Raw genomic sequence first — 25,017 nt, 5'->3', positions numbered from 1 at the left:
TAAGTACAGGTTGACACCAAGCTTCCTGCCTAAATTCAATGTAGTCTCTGGTTAAACATAATGAAGTCCGCCTTGTGTGGTCAAGTGGAAGTTGAGGGAGCTGGATTTCCTTGCAGAAGTCCCAGCTCTTGCTGCAAGTGGCATGAAGCATCTGAGGACACGTCTCCCCTGTGACAGCTGTCGCTGGTCCTTTTCTACACTGAGGAGGTGGGTATCCTTTACCTATCAGCTCCAGAGTAGCTCTTGTCTGGCCAATAAGCAAATTCCTCTGTGCTTCAGGGCTCGAACTATTCTTTCACTAATGATGTCTGCCTTCTGATTTTCTTTTTTAATCATGTTTGTGGGGTGTGCCCTAAATATAATCCATTGATAGGATATATTATTTATTTGTGGGTTCATGTTAAGGGAAGGCCTTATAAACCCCGCGCCAACTTGGACTTTTCAATGTATCTAAAACAATGTTGAATTTCAGATCTTCCTGTCTCCACCTCCCATTACTGTGATTATGGGCTTATGACATAAGACCCGCTGATAGTTTGGTTCTGAAAGTGTACATTGTATCATAAATCTCTCCCTTCGGTAAAATCCAACTCAGCCACTTTTACCTCTGTGTTTTCAACATAATCAAGACATTATTACCTGATGCCAGGTCCTAAAATACTCTTGTATATGTTAAAATTTCATTTACATTTTCATCCATTTTGTGGTAATTTTGTTCACAGTTTGTGTCCAGGGTCCAATTTCATTCTTTTGTGTGTGGATGTCCATTGTCTCATCATTGTCTGTTGAAAACAGTGCCTGTGTCATTGAGTCATCTTTATATCCTTGACCATTATTGATTGACGTACATTTTACTGCTTCTGTTGAGTTCACTAAGATAAAGCCATCTTTCCTGACTCCATTTTGTGTTTGCCTAGACAGTTCTCTACCTCCCTTCCCAGAAAGGCCACATCTGCCTTGTCAAGATAGTCAAGATTTTTCATGACCTTAACTATAGTCCAGATGTATTAACCAAAATAACTGTCAAGTTATGTGTAAAATGACTATTATGTCCTCCCAGGAATGAACAATTCTAGGTCCCTCTGACTATCGTTTAACTGTTATAATTTATTCGTTTTTGCTTTGAAATCTGTATCCCTGAACTTGGCACCAAGAGGTTCTTCAGAGGATTGAGTCAACTCTTGGACTGGCTATCAATAAAAAGGACTTAAATTTCTTTTTTTAATTGCATTTTTAAAATTTACATTTCAAGCGTTTTCCCCTTTCCCTGTTTCCCATCCATAAACCCCATATCCCATATCTGCTTCCTCTTCTTCTATGAGGGTGTTCCCCAATGCATCAACCCTCTCCTTCCTGCCACCCCACCCTCCCATTACCCTACACTGGGGATTGAACCTTGACAGGACCAAAGACTTGTCCTCCCATTGGTGCCCAACAAGGCCATCCTCTGGTACATATGCAGCTGGAGCCATGGGTCTGTCCAAGTGTAGTCTTTGGGTAGTGGCTAAGTCCCTGAGAGCTCTGGTTGATTGGTAGTGTTGTTCTTATGGGGTTGCAAGCCCCTTGAGCTCCTTCAGTCCTTTCTCTAATTCTTTCAACAGGGATCCTGTTCTCAGTTCAATGGTTTGCTGCTGGCATTGGCCTCTGTATTCGTCACACTCTGACTGAGCCCCTCAGGAGACAGCTACACTAGGCTTCTGTCAGCATGCAATTCTTGGCTTCATCAACATTTTCTAGTTTTGGTGGCAGGGCTGGATTCCCAGGTGGGGCAGGCTCTGAATGTCCATTCCCTCAGGATCTGCTCCAAACTTTGTCTCCATATTCCTATCCTATGAATATTTTTTGTTCTACTTTCTAAGAAGGACTGAAGCATCTGCACTTTGGTCATCCTTCTTCTTGAGGTTCATGTGGTCTGTGGATTGTATCTTGGGGAATTTGAGCTTTTGGGCTAATATCCACTTATCAGTGAGTTTTCTTCTTTTTTTTTTTTTGTGATTGGGTTACTTCACTCAGGATGATAATTTCTAGTTCCACCCATTTGCCTCTGAATTTCATGAAGTCATTGTTTTTGATAGCTGAGTAGTATTCCATTGTATAAATGAACCACATTTTCTATATCCATTCCTCTGTTGAAGGGCATCTGGGTTCTTTCCAGCTTCTGGCTATTATACGGCTACTATGAACATAGTGAAGCATGTGTCTTTGTTACATGTTGGAGCATCTTTTTGGTATATGCCCAGGAGATGTATAGCTGGGCCCTCAGGTAGTGCAATGTCCAATTCTCTGAGAAATTCCAGACTGATTTCCAGAATGGTTGTACCAGTTTGCAATCCCACTAACAATGGAGGAGTGTTCCTCTTTCTCCACATCCTCGCCAGCATCTGCTGTCACCTGAGTTTTTGATCTTAGCCATTCTCACTGGTGTGAGGTGGAATCTCAGGTTGGTTTGATTTATATTTCCCTGTTGACTAAGGATGTTGAACATTTAAGCACTTCTCAGACATTCAGTATTCCTCAGCTGAGAATTCTTTGTTTAGCTCTGTACCCCATTTTTTAATAGAGTTATTTGGCTCTCTGGAGTCTAACTTTTTGAGTTCTTTGAATATATTGGGTATTAACCCTCTGTAAGATGTTGGATTGGTAAAGATCTTTTCCCAATCTGTTGGTTGCCGTTTTGTCCTAACCACAGTGTCCTTTCCCTTACAGAAGCTTTGCAGTTTTATGAGATCCCATTTGTTGATTCTTGATCTTAGAACATAAGCCATTGGTGTTTTGTTCAGGATAATTTCCCCAGTGCCTATGTGTTTGAGACTCTTCCCCACTTTTTCTTCTATTAGTTTGAGTGTATCTGGTTTGATGTGGAGGTCCTTGATCCACTTGGACTCAAGCTTTGTACAGGGCAATAAGAATGGGTCAATTTGCGTTCTTCTACAAGCTTACCTCCAGTTGAACCAGCACTATTTATTGAAAATGCTATCTTTTACCCACTGGATGGTTTTAGCTCCTTTGTCAAAGTTCAAGTGACCATATGAGTGTGGGTTCATTTCTGGGTCTTCAATTCTATTCTGTTCATCTACCTGCGTGTGTCTGTACCAACACCATACAGCTTTTATCACTATTGCTCTGTAATACAGCTTGACGTCAGGGATGGTGATTTCCCCCAGAATTTTTTTATTGTTGAGGATCCTTTTGGCTATCCAGGGTTCTTGTTATTCCAAATGAATTCCTACATTGGTCTTTCTAACTCTATAAAGAATTGAGTTGAAATTTTGATGGGGATTGCATTGAATCTGTAGATTGCCTTTAGCAAAATGGCCATTTTTATTATATTAATCCTGCCAATCTATGAGCATGGGAGATCTTTCCATCTTCTGAGATCTGCAATTTCTTTCTTCCGTGACTTAAAGTTCATGTCATACAGATCTTTCACTTGCTTGGTTAGAGTCACACCGAGGTATTTTATGTAATTTGGGACTATTGCGAAGTGTGTCATTTCCCTAATTTCTTTCTCTGCTTGTTTATCCTTTGAGTACAAGAAGGCTATTGATTTGTTTGAGATAATTTTACGTTCAGCCACTTTGTAGAAGTTGTTTATCAGGCTTAGTAGTTCTCTGGTGGAACTTCTGTGGTCACTTAAGTATGCTATCATATCATCTGCAAATAGTGATATTTTTTGATTTACTCCTTTGTATCCCTTTGACCTCCTTTTGTTGTCTGATTGCTCTGGCTAGGTCTTCAAGTACTATATTGAATAAGTTGCGAGAGAGCGGGCAGCCTTTTCTAGTCCCTGACTTTAGTGGGATTCCTTCAATTTTCTTTCCACTGAGTTTGATGTTGGATACTGGTTTGCTGTATATTGCTTTTAATATGTTTATGTATGAGCCTTTAATTACTGATCTTTCCAAGATTTTTTAACATGAAGAGGTGTTGAATTTTTTCAAATGTTTTTCAGCATCTAATGAGATCATCATGTTTTCTTTTCCTTTGAGTTTGTCCATAAAGTGGATTATGTTGATGGATTCCTGCATATTGAACTACCCCTGCATTCCTGGGATGAAGTCTACTTGCTCATGGTGGATGATTATTTTGATGTGATCGTGGTTTCGGTTTGTGAGAATTTTATTAAGTAGTTTTGCATCAATATTCATAAGGGAGATTGGTGTGAAGTTCTGTTTCTTTGTTGGGTCTTTGTGTGGTTTAGGTGTTAGCATAATTGTGGCTTCATAGAAGGAACTGCATAGTGCTCCTTCTGTTTCTATTTTGTGGAATAGTTTGGACAGCATTGATATGAGGTCATCTATGATTATCTGATAGAATTCTCCACTAAACCTTTCTGGTCCTGGGCTCTTTTTGGATGGAAAACTTCTAATAACTGCTTCTGTTTTTTTAGGAGTTATGGAACTTTTATGGGATGGTTCATCTGATCCTGATTTAACTTTGGTACCTGGTATTTGTCTAGACAATTGTTCATTTCATACAGATTTTCCAGTTTTGCTGAATATAGGTTTTTGTAGTGGGATCTGATTGTTTTTAGATTATGTTTTAAGTCTCCCTTTTCATTTCTGATTTTGTTAATTTGGATACACTCTCTGTGCCCTCTGGTTAGTCTGGCTAAGGGTTTATCTATCTTGTTGGTTTTCTCAAACAACCAGCTCCTGGTTCTGTTGATTCTTTTTATAATCCTTTTCGTTTCTGCTTGGTTGATTTCAGCCCTGAGTTTGATTATTTCCTGCCTTCTACTCCTCTTGTGTGTATTTGTTTCTTTTTGTTCTAGAGCTTTTGGGTGTGCTGTCAAGCTGCTGATGTATGCTCTCTCCTTTCTTTTTGGAGGCACTCAGAGCTATGGATTTCCTCTTAGCACTGCTTTCATTGTGTCCCATAAGTTTGGGTATGCTGTACCTTCATTTTTATTAAATTCTAAAAAGTCTTTAATTTCCTTCTTTATTTCTTTGTTGACCATGTTATCACTGAGTAGAGCATAGTTCAACTTCCATGTGTCTGTGGGCTTTCTGTCGTTTTTGTTGTTATTGAAGACCAGTCTTAGTGCATGGTGATCTGAAAGGATACATGGGATTATTTCTATCTTCCTGTATCTGTTGAGGCCTGTTTTGTGATGGATTATATGGCCAATTTTGGAGAAGATTCCATGAGGTGCTGAGAAGAAGGTATATCTGTTTGTTTTAGGATGAAATGTTCAATAAATATCTGTTAAATCCATTTGGTTCATAACTTCTGTTAGTTTCTCTATGTCTCTGTTTACTTTCTGTTTCCATGATCTGTCCATTGATGAGAGTGGGGTGTTGAAATCTCCCACTAATCTTGTGTGAGGCGAAATGTGTGTTTTGAGCTTTAGTAAGGTTTCTTTTGTGCATGTAGGTGCCCTTGTATTTGGAGCATAGATATTTAGGATTGAGAGTTCATCTTGGTGGAATTTTCCTTTGATGAATATGAAGTGTCCTTCCTTATCTTTTTTGATAACTTTTCATTGAACATCGATTTTATTCGATATTAGAATGGCTCTTCCAGCTTATTTCTTTGGACTATTTGCTTGAAAAATGTTTTCCAGCCTTTTACTCTGAGGTAGTGTCTGTCTTTGTCACTGTGGTGTGTTTCCTGTATGTAGCAAAATGCTCGGTCCTGTTTACATATCCAGTCTGTTAGTCTATGCCTTTTTATTGGGGAATTGAGTCCATTGATGTTAAGAGATATTAAGGGATAGTGATCGTTGTTTCCTGTTATGTTTGTTGTTAGAGGTGGATTTATGTTTGTGCCTCTCTCTTATTTTAGTTCGTTCCAAGAAGACTACTTTTTCTTTTCTAGGGTATAGTTTCCCTCCTTGTGTTGGAGTTTTCCATCTATTATCCTTTGTAGAAAAATATTGTGTAAATTTTGTTTTGTCATGGAATATCTTGGTTTCTCCATCTATGTTAATTGAGAGTTTTTGTGGATATAGTAGCCTGAGCTGGCATTTGTATTCTCTTAGGGTCTGTAAGACATCTGCCCAGGATCTTCTGGCTTTCATAGTCTCTGGTGAGAAGTCTCGTGTAATTCTGAGAAGTCTGCCTTTATATGTTACTTGTCCTTTTTCCATTGTTGCTTTTAATATTTGTTCTTTGTTTTTTGGGTTTGTTGTTTTGACTATTTTGTGACAGGAGGACTTTTTTTCTGGTCCAATCTATTTGGAGTTCTATACAGTCCTTGTATGTTTATGGGCATCTCTTTCTTTTGGTTAGGGATATTTTCTTCTATAATTTTGTTGAAGATATTTACTGGCCCTTAATTTGGGGATATTTGCTGTCTCCTATACTTATTATCCTCAGGTTTGATCTTCTCATGTTGTCCTAGATTTCTTGGATGTTTTGGTTTAGGAACTTTTTTTTTTTTGCATTTTCTTTAATTGTATTGTCACTGTTTTCTATGGTATCCTCAGCCTATCAGATTCTCCCTTCTATGTCTTGTATTCTGTTGGTGATGCTTGCATCTGTGAATCCTGATCTCTTTTCTAGTTTTTTCTGTCTCCAGAGTTGTTTCCCTTTGTGATTTTCTATTTCCATATTTAGATCCTGGACTGTTTTGTGCAATTCCTTCACTTGTTTTGTTGTGCTTTCCTGCAATTCTTTAAGGGATTTTTGTGTTTTTTTTTTTTAAGGGCTTCTACTTGTTTACCCATGTTGTCCTCTATTTCTTTAAGGGAGTTATTTATGTCCTTCTTAAAGTGTCTCCATCATCATCACGTGATGTGATTTTAAATCCAAATCTTGTTTTTCCTGTGTGTGGGGATATTCCATATTTGCTTTGGTGGGAGAACTGGGCTCTGGTAATGCCAAGTAGTTTTGGTTTCTGTTGCTTAGGTTCTTGTGCTTGCTTCTCTCCATCTGGTTATGTCTGGTGTTAGCTTGTCTTGCTGTCTCTGACAGTAGCTTGTCCCTCTTGTAAGCCTGTTTGTCAGCACTCCTCCACACCAGTTTTCTCCCAGTCGGGTCTGGATACAGAGAGCTGTGGGACCAGGTTAGGTCTAGGTGCAGGCAGGAACTGGAAGCTTGCTTGTTTGCCTTCTTCCGTCCGTCTGTTCTCTCTCTCTCTCTCTCTCTCTCTCTCTCTCTCTCTCTCTCTCTCTCCCTCTTTCTTTCTTTCTCCCCCCTTCCCCTCCCTCTCTCTCTTTCTTAAGACAGGGTTTCTCTGTGTATCTCTGATTGTCCTGAAAATAACTGTAGACTGGCTGGCCCTGGGCTTGAACTCACAGAGCTCGGCCTGCTTCTTCCTCTTGAGTGCTGGGATTAAAGACATGCACACTACAACCCAGCTATAATTGTAGTTTTAATTAATGTTTAATGACGAATTTGTTTCACAACCAGATTACTGTATGGGGGCTGTGGTGGCCTCTTGTAGGACAGGCAAGACCATAATTCTTTAGGACTCTAAGGCACAAAAAGAAGGTAGGAATGGGCAGTCATGGCTCTGGAAAGTCGGCCATCTCTGGTACCAGGTGCTCACCATAATCATACTTAGTTCTTTCAGCAACCCCAGATGGGAAGAAGTTATTCTTGACAATTTACCAAAGAGAGAGCTGAGGCAGGGCCACAGTGAATTTAAGAGAGAATGCTGTAGAGCTTATATATCTGGAAACCAAGTCTTATTAATGTACTTAAGATCTATAAGTCCCTGAGTGAGTTCCCACACTCCACTGGGAGGGAGAGGACACTGCTGCCTGCCTATGATGATATACCAGAGTTGACTGTTAAGTACCTGCTGGGGCAGTGATGGCTCAGGTATTGGATATAGAGTTGAAGCAGGAATAGACTCAGGTGTTGTCTCATTGGGAGTGAGGGAAGGGTTTGGGCATTAAATGAGGATTTTAGGCCTTGACTTTTATATCAGGTGACAGTGTCACCTCCTCTGTTGTGAGCTGCTCATATTGCCCAAGTTGTCCTGAAATGGAGGTCATGGTTCCTTCATTTGCTAGTTGTTTCCCCTGCCCTGTTCCCCAAGAGTCTCTTCCAGGTAATGTTTTTGTTTACAACATTCAGGGAATCCCCCCTGGGAACAGAAATGGCTCTTTTCCAACTCTGCTGGGAAGGCTATGAGGGAAGGCAGAATCCTAAAGTCACAGCAGCTTGTACCATGGGAGAAGTTTGACAATTGGAGACTCAATTTGCTACGCAGGTTCTCCACCCTCAGAAGCCAAGCCCAGCCTGCTCTGAGGGGGGAAAAAGGCTGGAGACTCAGCTACTTGAACTGTCAGAAACCTTGGATATGTTCTATATATTGTGCTATGTATAATAGCAACTCTCTGGATCCCGTTATTTAGTGATTTTTTTCTGGTTAGTCTCTGCCACAAGAGCAAGAAGCAGCCATTCAGTGGCACCTTCTTGGATCATGAGTGGTAAGGTAGTCCCTTGTCTCAGCTTGTTGGAGGGATACAGGCATCACAAGGGGTGAAGATCAGAAGTAGCGGGACCGCCCCTTTCAACTGTGTACACATCACCATAGACCTGCGACCCAGCCCCTCATTGCCTGCTCTTCTTCCTTCACCCTGGTTTACCTCACCCTTGTGCCCTTCATTCCTTCCTCTTCACCCTCCTTCCTCCTTTATGCATTGAATGTTTCCTGACAGTTTGTTTCCCGCCATGCTCTAGGTCAGTACTAGACACAGGATGCAGTGTTATTCTGAGTTCAAGGATCTTAAGTGAGGCTGAAAACCATAGCCATGAGTATAGACAGCAATGTTCTGTTAGAAACAGTTTTCCACCATGCAGGGGGACAGCTGGATGTACTCTTAGGAGTTTGGTTTTGACCATGAGATGGATCTTATGTGGTCTAGCCTGGATGTCTTGCTATATAGGTGAGGCAACAGATTCTGATTTACAACACTCTAGGTCCTGGAATTGTAATTGTAATTTTTAAATGTGTTTTAATGTTTTTCTCCTGAGACTTTAATATTGCCAGGTAGTCCATTTTTGCTCAGAACTCATTATCTGGCTGTCTTTCCCTGGATAGTTCTGGGATTGTGGTCTGGACAACCAGACTTAGTAGAATTTATAAATGAAGACAGAGACTGCTGTGACTAAGTCATTGTCCTCTCTCTCTCTCTCTCTCTCTCTCTCTCTCTCTCTTTCTCTCTCTCTCTCTGTCTGTCTTTGTCACTCTCTGTTCTGTATCTGTGTCAGTCAGTCAGTAAGTCAGTCAGTCAGTCAGTCAATTATTCCTTAGTCAGTCACTCTCTGTGTCTGTCTCTTTCTATGTCTCTTCCTGCTTATCTGTCTGTCTCTGTCTGTCTCTGCCTCTCTCTTTCTCCCTTTCTTTTTGTCTCTTTGTGTCTCTGTCATCTCTGTCTCTTCTCTCTCTCTCTCTCTCTCTCTCTCTCTCTCTCTCACACACACACACACACACACACACACACACACACACACACACAGTGGGAGGAGACTTTCACCCAAAGCACTTAGTTCCAGAATACTTATAATTTACCAAACACTCTCCCTTTGTTTCCTTTCAATAAATCCCCCAGAGCCTCCCCAACTCAGACAAGAGGGAATTCTCGCCATGAGAGCTAGTCTGTGGGTAGCCATCCCACTCTGTCCTAGGATCTTTGCTCTGAGCAGACTCTCAATGAGCTCAACAGAGGACACTGAAGGCTGTGTTCTTCACCTCCCACTCCAGAACCTGTGAGCCAGAGCAGAGAAGGCAGGGACTGAGAGCCAGGCTCTGAGACTGTGCGACACAAACTCAAACTTGTCGCTGTATTCTTGAACATAACACTTACTTTCCTTATGTCCTAGATTTTCATCTGACAGGCACAACAAAAAAATCTCTCCTTCAGTGACTTGATTTTGGTTGAGCTGAGATTAGTACACAGTTACTGGCCTGGACCAATCACCCTTTAAATATCACTCGCTATTGTTGCTGGACAGCAGAGTGGACAAATCCCCCCTCAGCCATACTCTTATTGTCCATCATCCTTTCCCAGTTCTCTGGGAATTCAGTTAAAATGGAGGAAAGAATTTTCTAGGATTCTTCAGATTGTATCCAGCCAAGGATAGGATGTCTCCTGCCTGGGTTAGGGGTGAGAGGTGGTCATCACTGTGCAGGTGTTGGTCCACCTCTCCATGGTGTGACGCTCGGCAAGTGCCTTAAGGAGGAAGAGGGACAGAGATGTGTAGAATACTCCATTTGCATGGAGATTTTGGAGTGGAGACAGCTGTGCCTGAGACTGACGCCTTCAGTAAGCAGAGCACTGGGGCTATTGTCATCATTCTGGTACATGAGTGGTGGTGAGGCCTCAGGGATGACAGAATGAATGAGTGTGAGTTTATGCTGTGGTCTTACATGTTACCCTGCTTATTTAGGCAGCCACCCCTGGGAAGCATTTGTGTGTGTGAGTGTGTGAGTGTGTGAGTGTGTGTGTGTGTGTGTGTGTGTGTATGTATAGTGTGTGTTTTCTTGTAAGAGTCTTTAAAAATAATTCTTTCTAGGAATTATTTGAGTTTTACTTACTTACTTACTTACTTACTTATTTTTGTACCTTGTTGTATTTCTGTGTGAGAATGTCAGATCCTGTGGAACTGGAGTAACAGACAGTTGTGAGCTGCCATGTGGGTCCTCTGGAAGACCAGTCAATTATCCTAAACCATTTATCTAATCCTCCCTCCTGCTCTTCCAGAGGTAGAATTTCTCTATACAGACCTGGCTCTCTGGAACTCACTGTATAGTCCAGCTGGCCTCAAACTCAGAGAGCTTTGCCTGCCTCTTCCTCCAAAGGACTGTGATTAAAGGTATGCACCACACCACACAGCTGAGTACTTCTCCTTTAAAAAAATACAGTACTTTATTCTGTTTTTTAAAAAAGATTTATTTATTCTATGTATATGAGTATATTGAAGCTGTTCTCAGGCACACCAGAAGAGGGCACCAGATCCCATTACAGATGGTTGTGAGCCTCCATATTGTTGCTGGGATTTGAACTCAGGATCTCTGGAAGAGCAGTCAGTGCTCTTAACTGCTGAGGCATCTCTCCAGCCCTGTTTTTTTTTTTTTTTAAAGGAATCTTTGCTTACCTCATAAGGCAAAGCCCATTATTATTATTATTATTATTATTATTATTATTATTATTATTGTTGTTGTTGTTGTTGTTGTTGTTGTTGTTAATTTTGATTCTAAAAATATGGGAGCCCTGGAATTGATTATTGTGTGTGCAGAAAGAGGAGGATGTGAGGAAGAAAGAAATCTTTTTCTGCATGAATATCCACACTGAACAGTAGCCTTTCTTGTAGACACTAGACCCAGTGCTCTGTAGCGTGACCTTCCACCCTAAACCATTTGACTATGTGTGGGGCCTGCATTTCAATTATTTGTCTGTTTTGTTGTTCTCTTTGTTGATTTGTTGTGTGTGTGTACTTGCATGCTGGCACCTTTGCACAGCATACTCTCCTTCTATGTTGTGGCTTCATGGATTGCACTGGGGCCATCCCTGAGGACACACACACACACACACACACACACACACACACACACACGCGCGCGCGCGCGCGCGCGCGCGCGCGCGCGCATGCTAGAAAGTAATTATTTTATGGCCTTAGGTCATACTTTTTATTCATGATTGCATTTCAAGTTTTATAGTGCTTGGCACAAATTCAATGCACACGGCATCTTCTTAGAATTCCACATCTGGAGAAGCCCTGTGTTCACATGCTCCAACGACACTAATAACTGTGACCACTCGAAGACTCTGTCCGATTCCCTTACTCTCTATTAGCTGTTCCTTGGCAATTTGTAAATGATAAAAGTGCTTTGAAGTTAGGCAGATTACAGGTCTATAAGAACTTCTGTGTTTCTTATCAAAATTATTCCCGCGGATAGGGCATTTGCATCATTCCCCATTCAGTAAGGACACAAGAAGAACCCTAATTTGAACTGGGAGAATACAATATGAGAACTTGCTAACTGATAAAAAGTACACTGGAAAAGAATCAATGAGAAGCTAAAAAATCCAGAAGTGGCAAGGAAAAAGGAAACAAAACCACTAGGCTGTACTTGTGGGCTGCAGGAGTGTGCACAGTGAAGGGTCTGAAGATTCAGACGGTTGTATTCTTTCTTTGCTTACCCAAGACAAAAAGCCTAAAAATGGTTTGGTAAGAGAAGAAACAAGATAGCTGATGGCTACTTTTACTTATTTTTCTAAATATAGAACCTCACATAGCTCAGGCTAGCTTCAAACTCATTAGGTAGCCTAGACTACACACGAACTGCTGATTGTTCTTCCTCTGCCTCTCAAGTGATGGGATGACAGATGTGTCACCATCTTATATAGCCTGTGTAATCTGGACAGAGATCCAGGCTTCAATGAAGAGGCCGTTAAATAAAGAATGTGTAGCCTGTGAGTGGACACTACCTGATAGAGTTTGCATGAAGTGGCTACCATATGTGGAAAACGTTGCCTGGAGTGTAGCCAGGGCTGCTCTGCTGACAGGGAGCTATAGGCAGCCTACTGGAAGTGTCAGGATTACAGTTGCTGGTGTGGTGTGTGTGTGTGTGTGTGTGTGTGTGTGTGTGTGTGTGTGTGTAAGAGATAGTGTGGCACTTGTCATGCTGGCTGTTGGTCCAGTGAGACCATGGAGGACGAGGTGAATACTGCCAGTCCTGACACATCCACTGGCTTTCGAGACCGGGGAGGGAGGACTCAAGACCAGGGAGGGAAAACTCAAAGCAGCAACTGTGAAAGGACTGTCCTGGACTTGTTGAAGCTCAGAGCCTTCCACTTCTCTCTGTTGATGAAGCCTCAGGATGCACTATCTGGTCAGGTAGAAAGGATTCCATGGTGTACGGAGAGGCCAGTTATGCACAGGACACAGACTCTACAAGGTTGATGGCCATTTCAGGTCTTCTAAGGCACCTATTGCTGGGTGGGTGGGGAACTAATGTACACTATGGAGTAGAATGAGAGTATGAGACAGTCTAGGACATGCCATGTGTTATGTGGTCTATACAGAGTTATGTTAGACATGCTAAATATTCACAATAATATCAGGCTGTCGGTGTCATCAGCTTCACTTTATAGATGAAGCTCACTGAGGCACTGAGGGGTTAAACAACTTGGAAAGAGCACAGAAACTGAGCAGTGTGCTCAGAATAACCACTCCAACCTTCCTGCTTCTGTAGATGCCATATTTCTGGGCTACCATGTATCGAACGTTACATATGTGGCTGGGATTCTTTTACAGACCCTGTGTTTTGGATGATTCCAGGGCAGAACGAAAGTTGGGTTTCTGACTTCATCCTGATCGGCTTCTCCAGAGACCCCACAACCAACAGCATCCTCTTCATTGTCTTCCTTCTCATCTACCTGAGCTCAGTCCTGGGCAACGGGCTCATCATCATGCTGGTCTGCCTGGACACACAGCTGCACACGCCCATGTACTTCTTCCTCTGTACCCTCTCCCTGTTGGATATGAGCTATGTCACCACCACTGTGCCCCAGATGTTGGTGCATCTTCTTGCTCACTATCAAACCATCTCCTTCGCTGGCTGCTGGTTGCAGATGTATGTGTTTGGTTCTTTGAGTATTACTGAGAGCATTTTCTTTGTTGTCATGGCTTATGACCGGTATGTGGCCATTTGCTATCCACTGCGCTATATTGTCATTCTCAACTGGGGCCTGTGTATATGGTTGGTGGCTGGGACTTGGGTCTGTGGTTTCTTTTTCTCTCTGTTACATACTTTCTTCACCATGAATCTACCATATTGTGGGCCCAACAGGGTCAACCACTCCTTCTGTGAAGGTCCTTCAGTGAGGAGCCTGGCTTGCATGGATACCCACCTCTTTGAGATGGTGGACTTTGTGTTGAGTTTCTTTGCAATTGTTATTCCAATATCACTAATTGTGGCCTCCTACATTCATATTGCCATGGCAATTCTGAAGATCAAGTCCACCCAGGGCCGCTGCAAGGCTTTCTCTACCTGTGCCTCCCACCTGACTGTGGTCACATTCTTCTATGCTCCAGCTACTTACATCTACATGAGGCCCAACTCCAGCTACTCTCCTGAGTGAGACAAGCAGATCTCACTCTTTTACAATGTCTTCACGGCCTTGCTCAAACCTGTGGTCTACAGTCTGAGAAACAAAGATATCAAGAGGGCATTTTTCAGGTTGATTGGGCATGGTAGGGTGGACTGGTGAGTCAGGTTCCTAGGACGTTGGAGTTTTAATATTCACTATTTAAGAAAAGAACAGTGTCTTTATTTTATGAAACTGACCTGTGCATTTGAACCAAGGTAGTACTTAGTAGTTGGGACAAAACATCCTGAAACCATTATGGCTTATTGATTGATAGGTTTCATGAAGTATAATTCCAAACATCTTGGTAATCCGCTCTTGTTTGTAGCTATAGGTTGGGAGTGACTCTCTGCGCTCTCATATTTGTCTTGTAGGAGGAACCTTATGTCCAACTTGCCATTCTATAACAGAAGGAAAGAAACAGTGGAGAAACTCGCAGTGATTCAGCTTGGGAAGGATATCCGGCTTCTCTTCCCATACATTCTTTTGGCCAAAGCAAGTAGTAAGGTCTGGCCTGACAGGAGATGGAAAGAATTTGTCTATAGAGAAGTAATGCAACTCATTTGGCTATGGTCTGATATGTTGGTTCCTATACCTAGAAGACAAGTAATGTACATCATGTAACTTCATGTAGTTCACAGAACAGAACAGCATACCTTTAAACCAACAGAAAACACACCAACTCTGGAGAGCACCATACCATAGGCAGCAGAAGGCTGAGGCAGTGTATTCTAAGTAGCACAGCATGTGTTGTCATATTGATGGTTTGTGGTACAGAATCAATATAGCTCAGAGAGGAAACTTCACATAGAAGTTCAGTGTGGTCTATGGGAAACCATGGTGACCTCTCCTGTGAAATGGTGCACTGATGAAAGAGAAGGAGTTTGGTTCTCATCAGAACTTCCCAATATCTGCTCTACATTGCCTGCATAATCCAAGAGTGTGTCTCACCTTTGGCTGCCCACTGCAGGTTCTTTTCCCCCTAATTGATGGTGGCAGATATGGACAGCCTGTCATCTTCAGAGTAGAATTCCATGACTAATCGGGAAATTCCTCTGTGATTCAATACTTGAACCATTCTTTCACTAAAGAGGCCTCAGTCCCTTCAACTTTATTCTGTGGCCTGGAACTTCTCACATTCATAAAGATAACCTTGAATTTTTGATCTTCTTGCTTCCACCTGCCCAATGTTGGGATTATAGGAAGGGGCACCACGGCTGGGGGAACTTTTGATTCTTTGATGATTTCCTTTGGGATGACATGTTTTCTGTTAAGTCTTGGCCTGCATCTGGACAAAGCACAATAAGCCAACATGGTTTCATATGGAAAGGTTTAATGAGAGAAGAAGAGTAGAGGAGAGGAAAGGCTGACCATGAGGGAAGAGGGGGATGAGGAGAGAAGGGACAGGGACAGGGGGGAAGAGAGCAGAGAAGTGAATGAGAGAGAGAGAGAGAGAGAGAGAGAGAGAGAGAGAGAGAGAGAGAGAGAGAGTGTGTGTAAGAGGAGGAGGAGGGGGCAAGCAACCCTATAGTCAGGCACAGCTGGCTGTTGCCAGGCAACTGTGGGGCAGAGCATACCTGGTTGTTCCCAGATAGCTGTGGGGGGCAGAGCTTAGACAGAATACCAACATTCCCCTGTTTTAGTTTAATTAAAAAAAGAGAAATTAGAGGTGATTGTGGAGCAGGAATAGGGTCATCATGATCTCTGACTACTTCCTGCTTGCTTTGGGGCAACATGTCTCTAGGGAACCTAGAAATGTGGGTATGGGATGTTTGTCCAGTCTTAGAGTTGGCTGTTTCCTTGTTGTCCAGAGTCTGTGGAACCATCTGAGGACAGGTCAGAAGGAACAGCTCCAATAGAAGCATCTGTGTCTGTGAGAGGAGAGTGAACATCTGGAGGTCACTTCTCTGGAGCTGTCCCGGGTGTAGCAAGCTCCTGGACTTGATAAGATGCTGGAACACACATATATATTTATTATAGGTAGAGAATAAGATTAAGCACATTTGGGAGAAAAAGAAAACATTTTTTTCTTAGATGTACATTTGAAACGCAGAGGAATGCCACCCTTTGGTATAGGTAGTAAGTGGGAACTTTAGGCAGATGAACTTACCTGGATGGAGTCTATTTGGTCCATGAGAGGTAGGTCTGAGTGGGTTTCCTGTAGCTTATAAGTTCACAAAAAGATAACAACATGAGTTAGCAACATGAACATTCTGTAAGATAAGCTTTTCGTGGAGCAGAAGGAAGAATTTGTCCTATAAAACGTGTCCTGGATGTCTTTTTTTTTTTATCTTTGTTAACTTGAGTATTACTTATTTACATTTTGATTGTTATTCCCCTTTCCGGTTTCCGGGCCAACATCTCCCTAACCTCTGCCCCTCCCCTTCTTTATGGGTGTTCCCCTCCCCATCCTCCCCCTATTACCTTCCTCTCCTCAACAATCTCGTTCACTGGGGTTTCAGTCTTGGCAGGAACAAGGGCTTCCTCTTCCCCTGGTGCCCTTACTAGGCTATTCATTGCTACCTATGAGGTCAGAGCCCAGGGTCAGTCCATGTATAGTCTTTAGGTAGTGGCTTAGTCCTGGAAGCTCTGGTTGGTTGGCAGTGTTGTTCATAGGGGTCTCAAGCCCCTTCAAGCTCTTTCAGTCCTTTCTAAGATTCCTTCAACGGGGGTCCCGTTCTCAGTTCAGTGGTTTGCTGCTGGCATTTGCCTATGTATTTGCTGTATTCTGGCTGTGTCTCTCAGGAGAGATCTACATCCGGTTCCTGTCTGCCTGCACTACTTTGCTTCATCCATCTTATCTAATTGGATGGCTGTATATGTATGGGTCACATGCGGGGCAGGCTCTGAATGGGTGTTCCTTCTCCCTCTGTTCTAAACTTTGCCTTCCTATTCCCTGCCCAGGGTATTCTTGTTCCCCTTTTAAAGAAGGAGTGAAGCATTCGCATTTTGGTCATCCTTCTTGAGTTTCCTGTGTTCTGTGCATGTAGGGTAATTCGAGCATTTGGGCTAATAGCCACTTATCGATGAGTGCATACCATGTGTGTGTTTCTGTGATTGGGTTACCTCACTCAGGATGATATTTTCCAGTTCCATCCATTTGCCTACGAATTTCATAAAGTCATTGTTTTTGATAGCTGAGTAATATTCCATTGTGTAGATGTACCACATTTTCTGTATCCATTCCTCTGTTGAAGGGCATCTGGGTTCCTTCCAGCTTCTGGCTATTATAAATAAGGCTGCTATGAACATAGTGGACCACATGTCTTTTTTATATGTTGGGGCATCTTTTGGGTATATGCCCAAGAGAGTTATAGCTAGGTCTTCAGGTAGTTCAATGTCCAATTTTCTGAGGAATCTCCAGACTGATTTCCAGACTGGTTGTACCAGTCTGCAATCCCACCAACAATGGAGGAGTGTTCCTCTTTCTCCACATCCTCACCAGCATTTGCTGTCACCTGAATTTTTGATCTTAGCCATTCTGACTGGTGTGAGGTGAAATCTCAGGGTTGTTTTGATTTGCATTTCCCTTATGACTAAAGATGTTGAACATTTCTTTAGGTGTTTCTCAGCCATTCGGCATTCCTCAGCTGTGAATTCTTTGTTTGGCTCTGAACCCCATTTTTTTTTTTTCGGAGCTGGGGACCGAACCCAGGGCCTTGCGCTTGCTAGGCAAGCGCTCTACCACTGAGCTAAATCCCCAGCCCCTGAACCCCATTTTTTAATAGGGTTATTTGTCTCCCTGCAGTCTAACTTCTTGAGTTCTTCGTATATTTTGGATATAAGGCCTCTATCTGTTGTAGGATTGGTAAAGATCTTTTCCCAATCTGTTGGTTGCCGTTTTGTCCTAACCACAGTGTCCTTTGCCTTACAGAAGCTTTGCAGTTTTATGAGACCCTATTTGTCGATTCTTGATCTTAGAGCATAAGCCATTGGTGTTTTGTTCAGGAAATTTTCTCCAGTGCCCATGTGTTTGAGATTCTTCCCCACTTTTTCTTCTACTAGTTTGAGTGTATCTGGTTTGATGTGGAGGTCCTTGATCCATTTGGACTTAAGCTTTTTACAGGGTGATAAGCATGAATCGATCTGCATTCTTCTACATGCTGACCTCCAGTTGAACCACCACCATTTGCTGAAAATGCTGTCTTTTTTCCATTGGATGGTTTTAGCTCCTTTGTCAAAAATCAAGTGACCATAGGTGTGTCGGTTCATTTCTGAGTCTTCAATTCTATTCCACTGGTCTATCTGTCTGTCTCTGTACCAATACCATGCAGTTTTTATCACCATTGCTCTGTAATACTGCTTGAGATCAGGGATAGTGATTCCCCCAGAAGTCCTTTTATTGTTGAGGATAGTTTTAGCTATCCTGGATTTTTTGTTATTCCAGATGAATTTGCAAATTTTTCTGTCTAACTCTCTAGAGTTTCTACTTGTTTACTTGTGTTTTCCTGCATTTCTTTAAGGGAGTTCTTTATGTCCTTCTTAAAGTCCTCCATCATTATCAAAAAGTGTGATTTTAAATCTAAATCTTGCTTTTCTGGTGTGTTGGGATATCCAGTATTTTCTTTGGTGGGAGAACTGGGCTCTGATGATGCCAAGGATTCTTGGTTTCTGTGCTTTGGTTCCTGCACTTTCCTCTAGCCCTTGGGTTGTCTCTGGTGTTTGCTTGTCTTGCTGTTTCTGGGAGTGACTTGACCCTGCTGTAGGCCTCTGTCTCAGCACTTCTGTAGAACTGTTTTCCTGTCTTCTTTCAGCCTTTCCTGAGAGCAGGTGCTATGGTTTAGGTGTGTAGGTGCACCTGGTGACTGTCTTCCAGCTCTAGGCATGGCCAGGAATCAGAAGGGCCCTGTTCCTGATTGCTTCTAGAACCTTGTGCCAAAAGGGGGCTCATTTGGCACTAGGCAAATCCCTCTCAGGTCTGGAATGTGGGCAGAGGGTAGTCTCCTCTGGCTTCTCAGGAGTGTCCACACTTCTGAGGGTCCAGCTCTCTCCCCCATGGGATTTGGGTGCAGGGAGATGTTTGGCCAGTTCAATTCCATCCTGGGGCAGACAAGATCCACAGGTACCGGTGGCTGACTGTTCCTATATCCCTGTGTCCAGAGGCACTGTGCAGTTTCCCCTTGGACCAGGGATGTTGGCAGAAGTGTGCAGAAGTGCAGTCTGTCCTGTGGTCTCAGGATGTCTGCACTTCTGGTTGTTCAGCTCTCTTCCCCATGGAATTTGGGTCCTGTTGTAACATCTTAATATGCAAAGTCCCGTTGTAGTCACTGGTGTGGTACTAACTGTACAGTTCAGTTTCCTGACCTGGAAATCAAGCTAACACTACATTTCATAGGGATGTTCTGGCTGTGAAATGAGTTATTTTAAGTAAATCCTGACAAAAAAGTAACATTCTTGGATACTGTTGCTAATATGATCATCACCATCATCCTTACATACCATTTGTTGTTTCTGGTGACATCATTTGCATGCTGCTGACATCATTTGCATGCTGTTGACATCATTTGCACACTGCTGACATCATTTGCACACTGCTGACATCATTTGCATGCTGATCAACATCCTTCTGTTTTCCAGGTCTCTGTGTCCCTCTGTTCTCCCACATACCTTTGAAAATACAACACGGGACTCTGGATGTTAATAACCTATGCAGGAAGATACTGTGGTGGGTGAATTAAGTTGGAGAGCAAGACAAACAGCCCTTCAAAGCCCCAGAGAACGAAGCTGATGGACAGGGCCCACAGCTTGGGGGCCACACAAGAAGAATCCAGGCTCCCACACGAGTCCACCTGTTTGATAATCATTTTCATTTGGAGGATTTATATCTAGGCTTAGTTTCTATGGCTCTAAAAGAATAAGCAGCTGGATGTGTTGGCCCTTCCTGACTCAGAGAACAGCAAAATGTCCTAAAGCAGCATCAGCAACTGTCCTAGGCTTTGCTATAGCAATGGCTCAGTGTCTATCACCGTGGAGATGGAGACTCTAAGGCTTACCCAAGGGACCATGCTAATGCTCTCAGTGGTTACTAACAGCACAGCAAACTCCTGCCATTCCTCTTTGTTTTTTCCTCCAGACAGTAACCCAGAAAAGTTTGTGAAGTACTCATCTTAGCAAATGAGCCAATTCTCACACGGTCCACTAATGAGGCATTGTCAGCTGGGGCCAATTAGGGAGTCCCTGGTTGTAAGAGCTGTGAATCTACTGGCTTCTTCTTCCTCCAAGCTCACCATCTTCTCCTTAATACCTGTGGGTCCCCCTGGTGCAGACTGAAATCCCTAGAGTTGGACTTGTCCTTCACGCTGACCTCGGTGTAGTCTTATAACCACTGTGGGTCAGGCCCAGCTCTGAGCCTCAGGAGGGGTTTTGGTTACAGCCCAGCATTAGCTTGAACTCACACAATTAGACATGTGATAGACATGGCAGAGTCAGTCTCTCCCAAGAGACCATGGGCCCAGGCCCTGAAGTTGGTTCTACCACTTTCGAGCTGGGTGACCTTTGCCAAATTGCTCATGTCTTCTGGGTCATTGCTCATTATCTGAGAAATGGGCAGATAGGGCCACATTGACACTCTCTTGGTGTTGCAGTCATTTAAAAAACAAACAAAAAAACAAAAAGAAAAAAAAAAACCAGGGTGTGTCGCAGTTGGCGCAGTGCGCTGATCTACCTGAATTATGGCATACCGGGCCAGCATCTTGTTGCTGCTTTCTGGCTGCCCGGGGGGCCATGAAATGCCTGCCCTGCCTGCCCAGGCTGCTGCCCTGCGCCGAGCAGTCCCGGAGGGCCCTGTGTATGGCGGCTGTGTGCCTGAGCCTCACTCACTGCCTGCTGTGGCCGTGCGACTGCTCTGCCTCCAGGAGTCAGACAGCGCCGAGCACACCCAGTGCTGCAGGTGATGTGCAGCGGTTTAGAACCTCTGATGCCTCTCAAGCTACTTTAGCTAGCATGACCCGGGTGTTTGCTGTGACAACGTTTGACAAAGAAGGACGCGTTACCTCTTTTGAGAGGAAGAAAACTGAATTACACCGTGAGTTAGCACTCCAGGCCAGAGACGGGCAGTTTCAGCACATGATGAGCATCGCTACCAGAAACAACAGGATCATCACGAGGATGGAGCATTTAAAGGCTGTGATAACTCCAGGGTGCCTTCTGATACTAGATTATCGGAATTTAAACTCGGAGCACTAGCTGTTCCGGTAACCGCCATCACAGCTGGCTGGGGAAGGTCACCACCCATTCCTGTTTGAGTTCAGAGCTATTGAAGCGCTCCTGCAGTCTTGGGCCATGGTGTTATCTAGATTGACACCCTTCAGGGAAACTAAGCATCCTGCAGCCACTGATCCTTGAGGCCCTCCATGCATTCATGCATGCATTCATGGATCCCAAGCACTCTGCTGACGACAGAAGCAAACTGCATGTCCTACTCCAAAACGGCAAAAGTCTCTCTGAGTTAGAAACAGACATGAAAAATTTCAGAGTCGATTATGGAGCTCTCGGATGAGGAGGAGGTGCCGGAAGAACTCTATCTAACCGAGTGGAGCGACCCACATGACTTAGAGAAGAGCAGCACTGAGGTTGACCACGCAGAGGAGATGTAGCGGGAGGACCTCTCCAAGGAGCCTCGGGAGCTTCGGGTCCTGACTGACGATTCACAGAGCATCATCTTCATCAATCTAGACAGCCCTCGCAATGTGATGATGAGGTTAAATCTCCAGCCGACCACGGGAACCTTCTCCCTTTCACGCTTGGACTGATGGGAGTTACCTTTGACATGAATTTGGAATCGCCCCTGGAAGACGATCATCGTGTGTTTTGGCTGATGACAGGAATTATGTTTAGAGGAAGTGGCCCCATCTGGAGGAGGTTGCTTTCATCCCTTGGGAGACAGCTGGAAGCTCCTTTACCCCCTATGAGGGCCTCCTTTCCTAAAAAGGAAAGATAGAAGGATGGACGTGAACAACAGAAGGGCTTGGAGCAAGCAGGACCATCCTGGCAAGCCGCTAGCAGCAGCCTGGCCGACAAGAATTTTTATACTTCTGAAGCTGTTATCACTTTCTGGGGAAAAAAAGACAACTGGTGTTTAAATTATGAATGACTAAAAATACTCTGGTGTTCACAACTTGATCGTGTCTTCAGAATTCTTTGAGATAATGCTTTCTTTGTAAAAAGCCAAAATCCTATGTCCTACCAAGTTTGAGGACTGCCTTTATGGGTGTTTTAAAGTATAGATTAATTTATTGTGAGTAGACTTATCTAGATCAGTGCCATCACACATATCGAGGAGAGTGCAGCTTTGTGCTGATGGCCCAGGGACTCAGCAGAGCCCGTGGTTCCTGTCAGCACAGTTGGATTCCAATTAATCAATATTGTTACTATCTTCTTTGATCAGTTATAAGTAGAACCATGGGAAGTTAAGTTTAAAGAAAGTGTTTATTTATTCTCTTACAATTTTATAGATGTTTTGATCATTGCCTGATTTAAGAGCTTGTCGTGCTACCCACTCCCCAAGAGAAAATGTATACAGCGGGCTAATGCCTTTGCCTACCTCTCAAAACTTAACAGGTGGGCTTGTCAAAGAAGAACATAGCTAATGTAAGAATTATAGAAGCACTATCTTCCCACTCAGAAGCTCTTGTTTAAAATAAATGGCAAGGCAGGAAAAACAAAACAAAACAAAAAACCAGGGTGTGTAGTCCCTGAGAGCAGCCATGAGGTTGTGTCATGTTGCCTACTTTTTTGAGTCCTCATTGGGAAAGGTGTAGCATCTCCCACCTCACTTTTCTTTTTTTCTCTTTTGCCAGATCACTTTTTCTAAGTCCCATCCCCATCATGTGACTGCTTTCCAGCCATTCTCTCTCTCTCTCTCTCTCTCTCTCTCTCTCTCTGTCTCCCTCCCTCCCTCCCTCCCTTCCCTCCCTCCCTCCCTCCCTCCCTCCCTCCCTCCCTTCCTCCCTCTCCCTCCTCTCTCGCCTCTCCCTATGATAAAATCTTCATTACTAAAACCAACAGAGCCAGGATGGCTGTTTCACTCTACTTGCAACACTCAATCAGTTCTGTCTGGTTCTCCTTGAACCTCTGTCTCCTCATTGATCCTGCGGGGAAGACTCTGCCTGAACTCACCTGCCTCTCCAGAGCTAATGGGGGTCATCAGCACTAGTGAGAGGAGTTTGGCTCAGGACTGTGGAACATGCTTAGCATCAGCACTGCAGGGGCCAGGGCTGAGGCCAAGGCAGTTCACATTAGTGATGACTGCCAATTACTGAGATGTAAATACACCCATCATGGCCAACCTCACGGTTGCCAACGTGCCACTGAACAACAGTGGAGATTACATACCACTACACAGTATTTCAACCAGCAAATGCACCATGCTAATCAACTGCCTGAACACGGACCACAGGAAAATGTAGTCAACCATCAGGGTGTGAAGAGTTTTGGAGAATCTGTTGCTTTTCTCTTTTTCAATGGGATGAATCAAACTCCAGACTCAAGCATTTTGTTCACTCAGGTGCTATCCAGCTGAAGTACATTCTTAGACACCCTGTCTCTGTTTCCAATACAATTGATTTAATTGCCTTTTTATAATTAACTCTTAGTATCTGGTTTAAGGATCAGCTCACAGGAATTCTAAACTTTATCAGTCGATTACCCTAACCAGAAAGGACCTAGAGTCCAGTCTTCTCCTTTCTGGATACTTTTAGGAAACCAAGACTCAGACAGAAGGCTGGGATGGAGATGAAAGGTCATGGAGCAAAGGCCAGTACTTGTGGCAGGTGCAGCAAGCACATCATCACATTTTAATCTAGCAAGCCTAGAAGGGAGGAGGGTACTGTTGGAATTCTACAGGAAATGAAACCAAGGTAGAATAGCAGCTCTGGAGCTTGATGTATTTGGTCCCCATTTCTTATTTGTATCCAAGAGTATGGAACCCCTGGGAATTTTTCTCAGCCTGCTGGCATCAGGATGCCTCAGCTGACTTCTATGTTGGTATGATATGGTTGACTATTTTTTTGGTTATGTGTATGAACATTTCGCCTGCATGTATGCATGCATTCCTCATCCCTGGGGAGTCAGAAGATGGTACATGGTCCTTTAGAACTGAAGACGGATAGTTGTAAGCTGCCCTGTGTGCTGGGATCCAGACTAAGTCTTCTAAGTCTTCTGCAAGAACAGAAAAACTTAAAAAAAAAAAGCCCTCACAGCTGCCTTTCTAGTCCCCATTGTTATTTCCTCTTCATTGGCACCAGGGTATCTGAGTAACTAGATCCGTTGTATAGTAGGGAAGGGAGGACTTTGGTTTGCCCAAAGGTAGAGGAAGTGTGAGCAAACATGGTCTCATTACTGCTTGTCTGGGCTCAGGGTTTGGATGGTAAAAGGAATCACAATGAGAACTTGATCACAAGTTCACAATGACCTGTGTAACAGGAGACCAGGTTCCATCTCCTGTTCTCTGAGCTGCTCTTATTCCCCAGTCAATCCAGAAAAGGGAACAGGTCCCCATCCCCTCACCTGTGGGCTGTTTCCTCCTGCCTTGTCCCCAGGGCCTCACTTGTAGTGCTCTTGTTGACAGCATCCTGGGATTCATCCCAGCATCCCTACTGGGAACAGAAGTGAGCCTGTCTGTGCTCTCCTGGGAAAGCTAAAAGAGGAGGCAGGGTCATAAAACCTCAGCTGCTGGTCCCACTGGGAAGAGGTGAAGATGTCTGAGCTTGCCTTTGTTAGTCAGGATTTTATAGACACCATCCTCAGGTGCCAGGGCTGCCTGCTCCTTGTAGAGGAATCAAAAGACTTAGCCTTCAAACTCCATGGCACTTGGTATTTTCCTGGACACTAGACTGCCTAGAATCTTGACCCTCTTTTCTCAGTTGCTTTAGGGGTTCCCCCTCTAGCTTTTTTTCCCTAAGAGGAAGAGACAGCCATTCAGAGACACATTCCTTGGATCTACGAGTGGTGAGATGGTCACTGGTGTT

The 25,017-nt window shown here is 43.6% G+C and overlaps 2 pseudogenes; both read left to right on the top strand.

Annotated features, from left to right (window-relative positions):
- Or10ak7d-ps1 (olfactory receptor family 10 subfamily AK member 7D, pseudogene 1) lies at window positions 13,232–14,173 on the top strand (annotated as a pseudogene).
- Window positions 20,770–22,051, top strand: Mrs2-ps1 (magnesium transporter MRS2, pseudogene 1; annotated as a pseudogene).
- The last annotated feature ends 2,966 nt before the right edge of the window (window positions 22,052–25,017 follow it).

The sequence above is a fragment of the Rattus norvegicus genome, chromosome 5 (assembly GCF_021556685.1).
Source record: "Rattus norvegicus strain SHRSP/BbbUtx chromosome 5, alternate assembly SHRSP_T2T, whole genome shotgun sequence".
NCBI lineage: Eukaryota > Metazoa > Chordata > Mammalia > Rodentia > Muridae > Rattus > Rattus norvegicus.
This window is presented reverse-complemented; position numbering and strand designations above follow the sequence as displayed.